The sequence below is a fragment of the Giraffa tippelskirchi genome, chromosome 11, assembly GCF_054371585.1.
Source record: "Giraffa tippelskirchi isolate mGirTip1 chromosome 11, T2T-mGirTip1v1.2.pri, whole genome shotgun sequence".
Classification (NCBI taxonomy): Eukaryota; Metazoa; Chordata; class Mammalia; order Artiodactyla; family Giraffidae; genus Giraffa; species Giraffa tippelskirchi.
Window position 1 is genome coordinate 42,763,202 of NC_137285.1, and position 17,775 is coordinate 42,780,976.

A 17,775-nucleotide genomic window follows, 5' to 3' on the forward strand; every position below is an offset into this window, starting at 1 on the left:
ATCTGAAGAAGTACCAAGTGAAATGCAGTTTTTTAAAGGCTAAAATATGTTCTTGAGATATAGGCACCTTATGTGCTTCTAAGCCTGTAAAACTTTCTCCTAAATTGCACCCAATTTTGTATTTTTAAGTTCATATTTCCTCCTATATTTTAGAATATGTGGGAAGGAAATATAATGTTCAACACAGCATGTATACCTCCTATAGTTGAGACATACATTACTTTTTATCACAAGAGGCAGAAAACAGAGGGGTCAGACATAAAATTTATGAGTGGGAAGTAATGAATAAAATAACAGACATTATTCATTACTCACTATGAAGTATGAGCTTCCACAAAGCCTCTCCCATAGAAAATGTATATCACTTGTCGCAGAAGAAGAGAAGACACTATTCAAATCACAAGCATGATGGAAATATACTGCTTCCTTCATCTCAAGGACTTTCCTTAACCAATAATTTTTGGTCCTTTTCATAAACTTCTTTCATTTTTTATGCACTTACTCATTTAAGTAACATATATCATTTGAGAACCTACTATAATCAGAACATTGTGCTAAGCTCTAGAGCTATCAGTTCAGTTCGGTCGCTCAGTCGTGTCCGACTCTTTGCAACCCCATGGACTACAGCACGCCAGGCTTCCCTGTCCATCACCAACTCCTAGAGCTTACTCAAACTCATGTCCACTGAGTTGGCGATGCCATCCAACCATCTCAGCCTCTGTCATCCCCTTCTCCCATCTTCAATCTTTCCCAGCATCAGGGTCTTTTCAAAAGGGTCAGTTCTTCACATCAGGTGGCCAAAGTATTGGAGTTTCAGCTTCAGCATCAGACCTTCCAATGAATATTCAGGACTGATTTCCTTTAGGATGGACTGATTGGATCTCTTTGCTGTCCAAGAAACTGTCAAGAGTCTTCTCCAACACCACAGTTCAAAAGCATCAATTCTTCGGCACTCAGCTTTATAGTCCAACTCTCACAACCATACATGACTACTGGAAAAACCGTAGCTTTGGCTAGATGGACCTTTGTTAGCAAAGTAATGTCTCTGCTTTTTAATATGCTGTCTAGGTTGGTCATAACTTTTCCTCCAAGGAGCAAGCGTCTTATAATTTCATGGCTGCAGTCACCATCTGCAGTGATTTTGGAGCCCAAATAAACAGTCTGTCAATGTTTCCACTGTTTCCCTATCTATTTGCCATGAAGTGATGGGACCAGATGACATGATCTTAGTTTTCTGAATGTTGAGTTTTAAGTCAATTTTTTCACTCTCCTCTTTCACTTTCATCAAGAGGCTTTTTAGTTCCCTTTGCTTTCTCCCATAAGTGTGGTTTCATCTGCATATCTGAGGTTATTGATATTTCTCCCAGCAACCTTCATTCCAGCTTGTGCTTCATCCAGTCCAACATTCTCATGATGTACTCTGCGTATAAGTTAAATAAGCAGAGTGGCAATATACAGCCTTGATGTACTCCTTTCCCAATTTGGAACCAGTCTGTTGTTCCATGTCCAGTTCTAAATTTTGCTTCTTGACCTGCATACAGATTTCTCACCAGGCAGGTCAGGTGCTCTTTTATTCCCATTTCTTTAAGAATTTTCCACTTTTTGTTGTGATCCACACAGTCAAAGGCTTTGGCATAGTCAGTAATACAGAAGTAGATACTTTTCTGGAACTCTCTTGCTTTCTCGATGATCCAACGGATGTTGGCAATTTGATCTCTGGTTCCTCTGCCTTTTCTAAATCCAGCTTGAACATCTGGAAGTTCACGGTTCACATACTGTTGAAGTCTGGCTTGCAGAATTTTGAGAATTACTTTGCTAGCATGTGAGATGAGTGCCTGTGTGGTAGTCTGAGCATTCTTTGGCATTGCCTTTCTTTGGGACTGGAATGAAAACTGACCTTTTCTAGTCCTGTGGCCACTGCTGTTGTTATAGTCACTATGGACAACAGTATGGAGGTTCCTACATAGAACTACAATCCAGCAATCCCACCCCGGTCACATATCTGGAGAAAACCATAATTTGAAAAGATACACATACCACAGAGTTCATTGCAGTGCTGTTTACAAAAGCCAGGACATGGAAGCAACCTAAAGGTTCATTGATGGAGAAATGGATAAAGATGTAGTACAGTTACACAGTATAATATTACAAAGCCATTAAAAAGAATGAAATAATGCCATTTGCAATGACATGGGTGGACCTAGAGATTGTCATACCAAATCAAGTCAGACAAATGAAGACAAATAGCATATCACTTGCATGTGGAATCTAAAAATAATGGTACAGATGAACCTATTTACAGAACAGAAATAGGGTCAAAACGTAGGAAACAAACTTATGGTTGCCAAAGGGAAAGAGGGGAGGGAAAAATTAGATTGGGATTGACATACACAAACTACTATTAAGATATGTAAAATAGTTAACTATCAAGAACCTACTGTATAACACAGAAAACTCTACTCAATACTCTGTGATGACAGAGTACTGGGAATAGAAGTCAAAAGAGTAGATATATGTACTATGTATAACTTATTTACTTTGCTGTACAGCAGAAATTAACACAGCATTGTAAACCAACTATAGTCCACTAAAATTAATTTATTAAAATAAAAAAATATAGAAACTTAAAATCTATAACAGCTAATAAATGAGCTCAGCAATGTTTCAGGGTAGAAGATAAATATAAAAGCTTGTAGCAATGAATATCTGAAAATGGAATTAAGGAACAACTCTTTTTACAGTAGTACCAACAAAATTAAATAGAAATAAATCTAACAAAAGTAGTATAAGATTTGTACATTGAAAACTATGAAAGATGGTTGAAAGAAAGGAAGGACATCCCAAACAAATGGAAAAATATTTCATGTTCATGGGACAGAAAGCTTAATGTTGATCAGGTGACAGTACTGCTCAGATTTATGTACAGATTCAGTAGAATTTTTATCAAAAATCCCAAGATTTTTTTTTTTTAAGAATTTGACAAATTGATCTAAAAATTAATATGGAACTGCAGGGAACCCATAACTGCAGGGAAACAAATTTTGAAAAGGAAAAAGTTGGCGAACTCAGATTTCCTGATTTTAAAACTTACTAAAAAGCTACACTAGTCAAGACAGTGTGGTAGTAGCATAAACATGTAGATTAATGGCAACCAATTTAGAGACTAGAAATAAACCCTTGTATTGATGATTAATTAATTCTTTAAAAGGATGTTAACACAATTCAATGGGGTAAATAATACTATTTTCAGCAAATGGTGTTGGAAAAACTGGATACGTACGTGCAAAACCAAATATAAAAATTAAGTCAGTGTAATTCATAGATCTAAATTTAAGAAGAAAAGCTCATATTCTTTTTTTTTTTGCCATTGTGCACCTCGTGGAATCTTAGTTCCCTGACCAGGGATTGAATCCATGCCCCTGCAGTGGAACTGTGGAGTCCTAACCATTGGACCACTAGGAAATTCCTAAAAAGCCCTAAAATCTTACAAGTAAATACATGAGAGAATTTGTGTGACCTGGGATAAAGTAGACGTTCTTTTTGCTACTACATCAAAAGCACAAGTCACCAAAATACTAATAAACAAATTGTAATTAATCAAAATTTAAAACTTTTGTGTTGCAAACAATGTCATAAATAAAGACAACATTTAGAATGGGAAGTGAATATTTACAAATTACTTATCTGATAAAGGACTTCTATCTAAATTATGTAAAAAACTCTTACAACTCAATAATAAAAAAAAAAATTATAAGTGGAGATATACATAGCCAATAAACACATAAAAATGCTCAATAACATTATCGGTAAGTAAGATATACCTCAAATCCACAGTATCTTTTCACACCTCACTAATACACTTGTAATAAAAAAAAACAAGAAAACACCATAACAAATGTTGGCAGGAATGTGGGAAAAAATGGAACCCTTATATAAACTGCACATAGGAATGTAAAATGTGGCAGCAACTTTGAAAAAGGGTTTGACAGTTCCTCATAAAGTTACACAGAGAATTATCATATGACCAAGTAATTCCTCTATGAAATATACACTCATGAGAAATTAAAACATATATTCACATAAAAACATAGACTAGTTTTCACTGCAGCATTATTCATAATGTCTAAAAGTAGAAAGTACCCAAATTTCCACCCAAACTGATGGCATATAAAGTATATTTATAAAATAGGACATGCATGAATATTAAAAAAAAAAAAAATTATGGTCAGTGAAAAACACCTCAAAAATCCATGTATCATATGATTCCATTTACAGAGACAAAACATGAGTGGTTGCTGCTGAAGGGAATATTTTGAAGGAATGGGGAGTGGCTGCTAATTAGTATGTGTGGTCTCTTTCCCTTTTAATATTTGTTTAAATTGGGGTAAAGTTGCTTTACAATATTGTGTTAGTTTCTGCTGTACAGTGAAGCAAATCAGCTATATGTATACATATATTCCTCCCTCTTGAACCTCCCTTCCAACCCCCCACCCTCCCCACCCCTCTAGGTCACCGAACACTGAGCTGAGCTCCCGGTGCTACATTCACAGTCGGTTTCCACTAGCGGTGCACATACATCAACCCCAATCGCCCGATTTCACCACGGTCTTTTGGTATGGCTGTATCTTTCACCAAGGATAGTATGTTTATTGTTCCATAAGACTTCCTAAATTCACTCATCTTCTCCCTCACTCTTTCTAAGTGCACAATTCAATAGATTTCTAGTATGCTGACAAAGTTTTGCAATCATCACAAGCAATTTTAGAATTTTTATTACCTTAAAAAGAAACCATGTCCATCGACAGACGAATGTTCTCTGTTTTTTTGAGGTAATAAAAATGCTGTGTTAATTTCTTCCATACAGCCAAGTGACTCAGTTAAAAAAAAACATCAAACTCCAAATATCAGTGTTGTTCATTAGAGATTCCGCTTGGATTACTTTTTGTATCTAAAAGTCAGCTTGTCAAAACATGAGTATTCGGGCTTCTCTGGCATCTCAGTAGTAAAGAATCCGCCTGCCGATGCAGGAGACACAGTCAGAGACACACCCTGATCTCTGATTTGGGAAAATCCCATGTGCCACAGAGCATCTAAGGCCATGCACCACAACTATTGAGCCTGTGCCCTAGAGTCTGGGAGCCCCAAATACTGAACCCCAGGTGCCCTAGAGCCCATGCTCCCCGACAAGAGAACCCACCTCAATGAGAAGCCTCCATACCACAGTTAGAAAAGTTGCAGCTACAGAGAAGTCCATACAGCAATGAAGCCCCAGCACAACCAGAAAGAAAGAAAAAACAGTGAGTCTTCATCTTTCTGTCCCCATGTAAAGATTCATCTGCTCCTACAGTCCTAGTGATATGGAGAACCATGTGGACTAAGCATGAATCTCTATGAATATATTACTCTTCCATCGATTTATCTCTTCAATTCATCACCATAGCGCCTCTATCCTGCTTCCTACATAATTTCAGTGTTTCCTTAATCTCTCTTTTCAGCTCTGCTCTAGTTTATCTTCATCCTTTCTTTAGCAAAATATTTTAATAGTCTTTTTGTTACTCTCCCTCCTTCTAGCCACATCTATATCCCGTAATTTAACAGACAGTGAGAGAGGTCTCTTTTCAGAACGGTGAGGCCAGGATACAGGAGTCTGGATCCATTTCTGGTTCTCCCAAGCAGTGCAGACACGGGAAGTTCACTTAAACCCTCCAGGCGTCAGGATTTTTCATTACTGAGACTGTGCTAAGTTTATCAGAAAATATTTAAGGTTGCTTCAGTTTTCATGAATTATGATTCTATAACTTTTATATTTCCATTGATAATTCTGATATAGAACAGTGATGATTTTAGCTTCAGCATATTTTAGTTCTAATTTTCACTATAAGCAAAACAGTAATAACCTTAAATATTATGAATAAGATTAGTTACTGAAAACATTGCAGAAGGAAGTGAGATAAGAAGAGATTGACTTTTTTCCTAGAAAAGATATTCACCCTAAGGACTGGACTTAGATTTAAAAACGGAAATAGGATTTTTAAAGATCTTATGGATAAGTTAGCAGGATGATACATTTTGTTTTGTTGTTGTTGATTTTTACTGAATAGACTGAAATTCAGGTTGTATATGCATACATAGACTAAAGCTCTTTTGTTCTAAACTACAGTAATTCTGAATTATTCATGAATTACAAAACGATCATTTGAACTAGATTCAAATTTCTTTGTTTAGCAAATTTTTTCTTTTAACACATATTTTTAGATAATGATACTAAATGTGAACAAGCCAGAAGGACAAATGTGTTAATTTTGTTTGACATCATTTTGGACACTTATCAAGTACTGAGCTTGACAGAAATCATGTTTAACACCAACCCCTGTTTATAGGAAAGTTACTGAATATTTAGGGATAGAGACAAAAGAACCTCAAGTGCTGTGAGGCTGTTTTGTTTTTTTAATTGTAAAACCATTACAATTAATAAGTGCTTAAGAAAAAAAGAGTGCTTAAATGTGGCTTGAGAATACAGTATAGACTTTCAAAGAGAATGTTAGCAATGCACTTTCAATAATGGCAATTATATCAGTGAAATGGATGTGTGATCTTGTACTGTACAACATCAGTACAACAATGATGCACAATGTTTAAAACCTTGTTTCAGACTGCATTTGATTTTGTTCCTATAATAAGTCTGTGAAAATGATATAGCAAATGCTATTATACATCCTTAATTGATGAGACATTAAGAATTAGAAAACATAATATATTTTACAGGTAAAATATATTAAAACAGGTTTGGAATCTAGCTCTCCAGTGACTGGACTTTATTGGATTAAGAATACCAGATAGGAATGGTTAAAAAAAAAAAAAAAGCTATTAAGGGCATGAATGCCTTTTGAAAATGCTGTTAGGAAACAATAGAATAGAATTCCAAATTCCTATAATAGAGTGTAAACCCAAAGTGAATTGATAGTCATTTTTTTCAGGTTTTATTCTGAGACCTAAGTATTGGTATTAATATTAGAAATGCTAGGATTTAGTAGATTTAGGAGAATAAAAATGAATGTCTGATTAAAATAATTCTAAGTGGGTAAGATTCTTATATTCAGAGAGCAAATACATGAAACCCTATATGAAACCAAGTATTAACCAGCAAAATGCCCAGATGGATGAGGCACAAGCTGAAATCAAGATTGCCAGGAGAAATATCAATAACCTCAGATATGTAGGTGATAACCACCCTTATGGCAGAAAGTGAAGAGGAACTAAAGAGCCTCTTGATGAAGGTGAAAGAGGAGGTGAAAAAGCTGGCTTAAAACTCAACATTCAAAAGCAAAGATTATGGCATCTGGTCCCATCACTTCAGGGCAATATAGATGGAGAAACAATGGAAACATTGTTTATTTTCTTGGGCTCCAAAATCACTACAGATGGTAACTGCAGCCACAAAATTAAAAGGTGCTTGCTCCTCAGAAGACAGCTATGACAAACCTAGACAGCATATTAAAAAGCAGAGACTTTACTTTGCCAACAAATGTCCATCTAGTCAAAGCTATGGTTTTTCCAGTTGTCATGTATGGATGTGAGAGTTGGACTATAAAGAAAGCTGAGTACCGAAGAACTGATGCTTTCGAACTGTGGTGTTGGAGAAGACTCTTGAGAGTCCCTTGGACTGCAAGGAGATTAAACCAGTCAATCCTAAAGGAAACCAATCCTGAATATTCATTAGAAGGATGCTGATGTTGAAACTGAAGCCCCAGTACTTCAGCCACCTGACGCAAAGAGCCAACTCCTTAGCAAAGACCCTGATGCTGAAAAAGATTGAAGGCTGGAGGAGAAGGGGACAACAGAGGATGAGATGGTTGGATGGCATCACTGATTCAATGGACATGAGTTTGAGCAAGCTCCGGGAGATGGTGAAGGACAGGGAAGCCTGTTGTGCTGCAGTCTACAGGGTTGCAAAGAGTTGGACATGACTGAGCAATTGAATAACAACAGCAATTGATACTAACAGAATATAGCTTGAAAAAGAGATTAGAATCACACTTTAAGACTAAATTTCGGGGACTTCCCTGGTTGTCCAGTCGTTAAGGTTCCATGCTTCCACTGCAGGGGGCACAGGTTGATCCCTGGTCAGGAAACTAAGATCCTACAAGTTGTGAGTAGATGGCCAACAGGAAAAAAAAAAAAGTTTTCCCTAGTAATAAGACCTTGAAAGTCAGCTTAAGTATTTGTACTGCATATTTTAATTAGGGAGAAGCGACAGAATATTTTGTGCAAAAGAATTGCAAGACCTTATTTTATTCATTAGTTATAGATGATGATAAGCATGTCTAATAACAAGCTTAAGAATAAATTATCTCGTGATAGGAGTCCCAGAGGGTAACAGTTACTATGTAAAATAAATCCTATGTCTCACCCTTCCTTGCAGTTAGGGCAGTTTTACTCTCAGTTGTGTCCAACTCTTTGCGGCCCCATAGACTATAATCTCTGTCCATGGAATTCTTCAAGTAAGAATACTGGAGTGAGCATTCATTCCCTTCTCCAGGATATCTTCCCTACCCAGGGATCAAACCCAGGTCTCCTGGGTTGCAGGCAGATTCTTTACCGTCTGAGCCACCAGAGATGCCTAACAGTATTACTAACCCTGGACAACAAACTGAGAGGAAAGAGATGTGCACAATTTCGAAGCCAGGATGCTGCTCCTCTGGCTTCTCTTTGCCTTGGAAAGATATGCTCGTTTGCTCCAGATAAATATTTTAATTCCAGGATGTTGTGACTTCATCTTCATTCTTGAGTGACTATATGAAGCAGAGAATCCTCCACACTGCCACAGAACTCTACTGGACATAAATCTCACTGACTGTAAGTTTAACTTTGAATTTAAGTCACTGAGATTTTGACAGTTTGTTTTACTACAGCACAACCTAACCAGTACTGACTAGTAAAGAAATGGACATCAAAAGTGAAAGGAAAAAGCTAAACTATGTGGCATAATGAGAAAATTGATATCATAGTCTGGGAAAATAACAAAACATGATCTGTGGTGGCAAAATTCTTAGAAAAATCGTCAACTGAAATTAAATGGATGCAAAGTAACTTGCTTAATGAACTTAGAGCTCTATGAGAAAAGGTAAAAATACACGACCTTTTAAAATGTGTTGGTATTGATTGGTTATATTTGCCAGGGTATTAAAGGAAAAAAGCTCAGAAAAAAATGTTGACTGTTAGAAAGCAAATAGAAAGTAAATATAGTTTCTAGAAATTTTTTTGTCTTTTAATGTTAAAAAATCAACTATATTCAACCCAGAAGAACAAAAAATAAGATTGGGAGAGAATGGGAATAGCCAATCTTAAGTTTCTCTCAAGTGGTTAAATTAAATTCAGAATAGAAAAGGAACATACATGTGTGTGACTCCCAGTGAATTATTTCAATCAAATGACTTAGAACAAAGATCAGATTAAGGACACCGGTTTCCCATCAAATTCAATATACTTAAGTTGTCCAATATTAAATTCAGAAGAAAGATAGATGGGGACTAGGAGGTAGCGTGTAAAACAAAACAAACAAAAATTTCAACTTAAACATATCCAAAAAAATGTGAGTTTATAAAATTTTAGAGAAATATATTCTGACAAAAATGACAAGAGTCACTTCTAAAAGATAGAAGTTAGCTTTTAAGACAAAAACTGTGCTGTGATCCCCAAAATATCTACATGCAGGTAATAACCTAAGGAAGATGCATAGTGTACAAGGAAAATATATGTTCCTAGACCAATTTCTTATGTGGCCAATCAGAATAAGGTGCAGAGTTCCAAAAGAATAGCAAGGAGAGATACGAAAGCCTTTTTAAGTGAACAATGCAAAGAAATAGAGGAAAACAATAGAATGGGTAAGATTAGAGATTTTTCAAGAAAATTAGAGATACCAAGGGAATATTTCATGCAAAGATGGGCACAAGAAAGGACAGAAATGGTATGGATCTAACAGAAGCAGATATATTAAGAAGATTGGGGGCAGGAGGAGAAGGGGATGACAGAGGATGAGATGGCTGGATGGCATCACTGACTTGATGGACATTAGTTTGGGTAGACTCCAGGAGTTGGTAATGGACAGGGAGGCCTGGTGTGCTGCGATTCATGGGGTCACAAGGAGTCAGACATGACTGAGCAACTGAACTGAACTTAACTGAAAACTTCCGTATGTTCAAGCTGGATTTAGAAAAGGCAGAGGAACCAGAGGTCAAATTGCCAACATCTGTTGGATCATAGAAAAAGCAAGGGAATTCCAGGAAAACATCTACATCTGCTTCATTGACTATGCTAAAGCCTTTGACTGTGTGGATCACAACTGTGGAAAATTTTTAAGAGATGGGAATACCAGACCACCTTACCTGCCTCCTGAGAAATCTATATGCAGGTCAAGAAGCAACAGTTAGAACCAGACATAGAAAAACAGACTGGTTCATATTGGGAAAGGAATACATCAAGGCTGTATATTGTTACTCTGTATATTTAACATCTGTGCAGAGTACATGATGTGAAATGCTGGGCTGGATGAATCACAAGCTGGAATCAAGACTGATAGGAGAAATATCAACAACCTCAGATATGCAGGTGATACCACCTTTATCCAGAAAGTGAAGAACTAAAGGGCCTCTTGATGAAATTGAAAGAGGAGAGTGAATAAGCTGACTTAAAACTGAACATTCAAAAAATGAAGATCATGGCATCCAGTCCCATCACTTCATGGCAAATAGATGGGGGGAAATGGAAACAGTGACAGTCTTGGATTTTCTTTGGCTCCAAAATCACCATGGATAGTGACTGCAGCCATGAAATTAAAAGACACTTGCTCCTTGGAAGAAAAGCTATGACAAACCTAGACAACATATTAAAAAACAGAGACATCGTTTTGCTGACAAAGGCCCCTATAGTCCAAGCTATGGTTTTTCCAGTAGTCATGTATGGATGTGAGAGTTGGACCATAGAGAAAGGCTGAGCAACAAAGAATTAATACTTTTGAACTGTAGTGTTGTAGAATACTCTTAAGAGTCTACTGGGGAGATGGGAGAGGGTTAGCCTTGGGTGATACATGTGTACCTGTGGCTGATTCATGTCAGCGTATGGCAAAAATCATTACAATATTGTGAAGTAGTTATCCTCCAATCAAAATAAATTAATTAAAATTTTTTTTTTTTTTTTAAAAAAGAATCATTGGACAGCAAGGAGGTCAAGCTACTTAATCCTAAAGGAAATCAACCCTGAACATTTATTGGAAGGAATGATGGTGAAGCTGAAGCTCCAATACTTTGGCCACCTGATGCAAAGAGCCGACTCATTGGAAAAGACCATGATGCTGGGAAAGATTGAGGGCAGAGGAGAAGTGGATGACAGAGGACAAGATCATTGTCTGTCCTCTGTCCATTGATGATGGTATAACTCAATGGACATGAGTTTGAGCAAACTCCAGGAAATAGTTAAGAACAGGGAAGCCTGGCATGCTGCAGTCCATGGGGTCGTGATGATTTGGACTGCACTAAGCCACTAAACAACAAAGAATCTCTCAGAGTTAAATAGTCTGTGAAATCCTCACATTTCTTTTTTTTTTTTTTTTTTTTAAAGGGTAAGTGTTCTACACCTAATTCCAAAAGTTTGCAAGCAATTCTCAAATACCAGCTGGGTATGCTGCAATTCAACTCAATTCTGATACTTTCTACCCAAAACAGCATCAGATTCTGCACTTTAGGTGTTTAGTCCCACAAGAGTGCCCTCCACTTGAAATTCCAGTTACAAGCAAGTCTAGATTGTTACCTACACTTTTGACCAACTGGCTATAAATCAGAGCTTCCCACAATCTCCTTCTTGGGCTCAATTTATTTGCTAGAGCAGCTCACAGGACTCAGGAAATATGTTTACTCACTAGATAACTGGTTTATTATAAGGATATTAAAGGCAGGGCTTCCCAGGTGGTACAGTAGTAAAGAACCTGCTTGCCAGTGCAGGAGACATAAGAGATGTGGATTTGACCCCTGGGTCAGGAAGACCCCTGGAAGAGTTCATAGCAACTCACTCCAGTATTCTTGCCTGAAGAATCTCATGGACAGAAAAGCCTGGCAGGCTACTATCCATGGGGTCACAAAGAGCTGGACACAACTGAAGCGAGTTAGCACACACAAAAGCAGGAGATCAATAGCCTGATGAAAAGATGCATAAAGTGAGATCCCAAACAAGGGAGATTCTGTCCTTTTAAAGTTTGGGCCTGGCATGATGACCCCTGGAAAAGTTCTGGTTCACCATCCTGGAAGCTCTCTGAATCCCCTCCTTTTGGTTTATATGGGGTCTTCATTATATAGGTATGTGTGTGTGTGTGTGTGTGTGTGTCTGTGTGTGTGTCTGTGTCTGTGTGTGTCTGTGTGTGTGTGTGTGTCTGTGTGTCTGTGTGTCTGTGTGTGTTTATGCTAAGTTGTTTCAGTTGTGACCGATTCTCTGTGACCCTATGGACTCTTGGCATGCTTAATTAAATCACCGACCACTGTTGGTCAACTTACCTCTAGCAATTCTCCCCTCCATGGAGGTCAGAGGGCAGGGCTGGAAGTCCCACTTGTCCAATCACATGGTTGATTCTCCTGAAAACCAGCCCCCATCGTTAGATGAGGTGCAAATGTCACCTCAGTAACAATAAAAGACCATCATAGAAATTACAAGGATTTTAGGAGCTCTGTTCCAGAAATGGGTGAAAGATGAAATATATATTTCTTATTATAAATCACAAAATCACTGGGTGTTAGGGGGGAAAAATACAGAATTTGGTAATCAAAATAAGAGATGGGGGCAGATATTAATACCTAGTAAATGTTACATTTGTCATGGCTTTTCTGTATTACCCAAAAAGTGTGAGGCTACGTGTAGCTCTGGCAAAAGGGCTATGAAGAAAAGACCTATCACTCAGAGTCCTTAGTAATAAAAAGCCTATCATGATTGATTTCCTAATCTTTTTCTTCTAATTCACAGACTAGTTGAAAAAGCCACATATTTCAGTTGTGCAGCAAGAAAATGATACAATTTTTGTTAGCTTGGGCTTTTGAAAGCCTATTTTGAACAAAGCTCTTTAATGACCCATGTTAACTGATCACGTAGCTTGAGCAGGAAGTAAACACACATCGTTTGCTTTTTGTTTTGTTTTTATTCCACAGAAAAATTAGGGTTACTTGATACTGTAGCCTTTTCTGACTCTACAGGGGGTGATTTGAGTGTCCTGGCCACCTCACAATGGCTTTCCTTTATTCTTTCTAGGATACCAATTAAGTACTTTAATTTCACCATTCCTAAAGAGATCCTGTCCAAATGATAGGCAATCTTTGGTAAACAAATACAACTTTTTTGGCACACGTCGAGCTATCAAAAATCAGAAATGTTTATTATATGAGAATTGAGAGGATAAAAGATGATTGACATCTTCAGCTCAAATGAGAATTTCTTCATTTGTTACAGGGTAAGACTTTCCCAAATTCCACAGTATGAATGGTGTTATGAAGCCAATAAAGAAGGCCTCAGTTTTCATCAGCTAGAATACCTCCATATTTACCTCCATAGTTCTCAAGATGTATCTTAGTAGCCAAAGTTATAATTGCTTTTGAATGATAAATGTATTATTAATAGAATTTTAATAATAGAAAAAAAAAGTGTGGGGGTGAGAATAAGAGGTGGGTAACAGGGACATAAGTTGAAAGTATAATAATAAAGTATACTAATTAGAATTATTGCATAGTATTAGCGAGTATATACCTGAAGTCTGTGTATCTGTGTATATATACAATTTTATTTTTAATTCACTTCAATGAATATGAAAGAGGGATACAAACTGACCATGAAAGAAAGGCAAATTATCTGGATAAATAATCATATGTTCCAGAATGAGATTCTATTCACCTTCAATCAGTATATAAAGCATGTGCTGGACAAATAAATGTGCATATAACCTCTGCAAATTTGTCTTCCTTAATCTAATCAGATGTTACTTTGAGTTACTGTCTATAATTCAATTGAATCAAACTCTATTTCTTTAAAAATATGAATTTCTTTCTATGCTATTGGTTCTTGTATGTGTGTGTGTATCTATATATATATATAGATACACACACACACACACACACATATATATATAGAGAGAGATTTCTTATAGGAATTGGCTTACACAGTGTGGAAGCCACGAAGTCTCACAGTCTACGATTCACAAGCTGGAGAACTAAGAAAGCAGTGGTCTGATTCAGTCTAAGACCACAGGTCCAAGGACCAAGAGTTCCTATGACTAAGGACAGAAGAAAACAAACATTTTCAGCTCGAGAGAGAATTCATTCTACTCTGCACCTTTGTTCTGTCCAGATTAGATGATGCCCCATCCATGCTGGTGAAGGCAGATCTTCTTTATACAGTTTACTGAATGGAAAGCTAATTTTTTTTCTGGAAACATCCTCACAGACACACTCAGAAAGATCAATTTTCTGACTATCTAGGCAATGTGATCATTCAAGTTGGCAAATAAAATGCATGATCACAATGTCTAGTATCTCTGTTCCTGATTCTGTTGTAGTAGACCCCTAACTGTCACTGGATACCTGTCTCCCTGGAAATGACTGCTTTTCCGTCTTTTTTGCAGCTAAGCATGACTATGTGTCTAGGTTCTGGCCAAACTGTAGAAAATATAAAATGGTGCAGGAAACTAACAGGAATTATGTTTGGGGAGAAAGAATTTTCGCTTTTCCTTCCTTTTATCATTTTCCTACTTCCTGTTGCCTCGGAGGCATATCAGTGGTGGTACCAGGAGCCTCAACTGGCCACCTGCACCGTGAGGAGAAAGCAACTTTAGGGTTGGTGGAGTAAAGTCTGCAAGCCCGGTTTCCTGACAATCATGAAAGCCTCACACTGACTCTTGTCTGTCTATCCATATGTGTAAGTAAATACAAAAGTTAATCTTATTTAAGCCACTGTTAATGTTTTCTCATCACTTACAGTTTAACATTAAAAACACAAAATTCTTCATTCCTTTTGATTTGTAATAGAGTTCCTTTCCCTCAGTTCCTAAAATGTTTACTTTGCACCCTTTGATCTCCCCTCAGATATTCCATTTATCTTCATCCCCTTTCACTTTCAGCTGTAGTCTTGCCCACATTTCATTGAAAAAATAAATAAGCAGCTACACATCTCACCATCATATTCTGCAGCCTACATACCATTGTTTTTGCTCCAATGATCTTCCCTGCTGTTAAAATGATTTCTTCCCGTAAACCATTCTCTTTTTAGGAAGAAATAATTTCTCCACTTATGCCATGAAACCCTTCCACTCTAGATTCCTTATATCTGCACCTTTATTTAAATCATTTCTTGTACCACTTATGGTCTCCATTCCAACTGAGTGGTGGCTCAGACAGTAAAGAATCTGCTTGCAGTACCGGAGACCTGGGTTCGATCCAAGGGTCGGGAAGATCCCCTGGGGTAGGAAATGGCAACCCACTCCAGTATTCTTGCCTGGAGAACCCCATGGACAGAGGAGCCCGGTGGGCTATAGGCCATGGGGTCACAAAGAGTCAGACCTTATTGAGCAACTAACACTTTCGCAGATATGCTCTAATTAATGAAACTCTTGCGCCATAGTATATGTGGAGCCCACCAGATTCACTGTTCCCTTTTACAACTGTCTCTAAATTTAGAATGGCATATATGTAGTATGTCTGTACCTCACCTTCTATTCACTCTTCAATTACAAAATCAGTTCCTAATTCCAGAATTACAGTGAATCTGTGCTCATCCTGGTCATCAATGACCTCAACATTCAGAAACTCAAGATAAAACTTTCCATCTTCATAGTCTTTGATCTTTAGGCATCATTCAGAGAGGTGAGCCTATCATCAGTCTTGTACAAATGGCCATATTTTGTCATAAATTATTAGTCATTTTACCTCTTCTTCAGTAATATGTCTTTCTCAGCATTTTTTTAATTCAGTTCTCTCGCCTCTGTTTGGCCTCTAAAATTATATACTTCACAGGGATTGTTTTAGCACCTTTTATGTCTTAGAATCACCCTGATAATTATATGACTGATTTATAAGGTTTTAAAGACCAGCTCAATACCATGTTTCAAATTTATGTTTCTGTTCCAGATCTCTGCAGTCTCCTACATGCCCTTCCAAGTGTGTGCTTGGTATTTCCTTTCAGGGTCTCAGAGAGAAATCTCAGATTTATCACATCCAAAACTGAAATCTTAATTCCTTCCCTCCATATGGGATGGTTCATATTTTTAAAGAAATATAGTTGGATTCAGTTGAATTATATACACTAACTCAAAATAAGATAATGTCTGGTTAGCAAGGAATACAAATTCACAGTGATTATACCTTCCTTCGTTGGTCTAGCAGATTTTTTAAACTGATTAATGGTGAATGATACCCATCTGCAAATTCACCAATCTCAGAAACTCAGATTCTTACTCAATCATTCAGCTTCTTAAAGCATGACGCTAACAGTCATTTTTTATACCTCTTTTTCCTTTGCATTCCTGCAGATGATATCTGTTTTACCAGCACATCTGGTTAGTATCAGAGCATATTTCTCAAGTCTACCTACTCTTCTTCACCTCCAGTATCAATATCCCCATCCACTTTTCGACTTCTCTCACTCAGACGATTACAACAATTCCCTTTGTGTCTACACCCTTTTTCTCCTCCAGTATATCCTATACAGGATAGTAAGGTGAAGGAATGCACTATATCCCTTTTTTGCTTAGAATAATTTCAGCATTATTATGCTTGGAAAAAATCAAATTCTTTAACATGTACACATACAAGGACATATGTGACCATGTGCCTTCTCATGCAATGTGATTTTTCTGTTTTTGAGTGCATCACTCGATTGTGGGAAGGCTGTTTCTTAATCAGAGATTGAACCCCTGCCCCCTACAGTGGAAGCACAGAGTCCTAAACACTGGACTGCCAAGGATCCCCATCCAACAAAGAATCGTTAGTTTTCATTCAGGCCACATACTACAAAACTATTGTTTGTAGTCTTCCCCCATTAGAAACATATTTAACTCCATCTTGTTTCTTTTTGGTATGAATATTACATCTGTGTGAAGTGACAAATTCTGCTTTGGTTATTACATACACACACTCCAAGAATCCCAATAGTCTCTTTCTTATCGCTCTGTTTTCTTCATACCATTTCTTACAATATGTTATTATTTTCCTTATATATTTTATAATTTGTGGCAATTGCCTCCCCATTAGATTTTAAGCCTTAGCACAGTCTTATTAACTATTACATCTTCAGCACCAAACAAAATGTCACGTATTACAGAGTAGATACTCAATGCATACCGGTTAACTGAATAAATTGACTGAATATCGATTCTTAATTTGTGAGAGGAACACTGGACTCTGCCCCTAACCCCAGTCCCTTTGGTCTACTATAACAAAATGCTGTAAATTGGGTAATTTATTGTTATAAGTTTACTAGATTAACACTTGTTATGTAGAGCACAGGGTGCTGAATGGTGAGCCATAGTTCAAAAATACACTTGAAACAGAGAATACTGTTACTCATGGACTGTGAAAGGAGCACCTGGCACACCTCCAGTGGCCACATGGGGAGGTCAAGGCAGAGTGCAGGCAGACAGACAGACACAGGGGCCAAGACACATGACTATCAGGGTCTGTGGGCGGAGTGCTTAGAAGTTCCAGGGCTATGGACAGGTCAGTACAAACCACAAGAGTCAGGTTTTGGTAAGCA

At 37.3% G+C, this 17,775-nt stretch overlaps 1 long non-coding RNA gene across 1 annotated transcript in view; it reads left to right on the forward strand.

The window, feature by feature from the left end:
• Positions 1 to 11,568, forward strand: part of LOC145525401 (uncharacterized) — an 860,300-nt gene extending 848,732 nt beyond the window's left edge. The window contains exon 11 of the long non-coding RNA XR_014068186.1: positions 11,204 to 11,568. This is a non-coding gene — a long non-coding RNA (uncharacterized LOC145525401). The remainder of the gene's footprint in view (positions 1 to 11,203) is intronic.
• Positions 11,569 to 17,775: the final 6,207 nt, after the last annotated feature.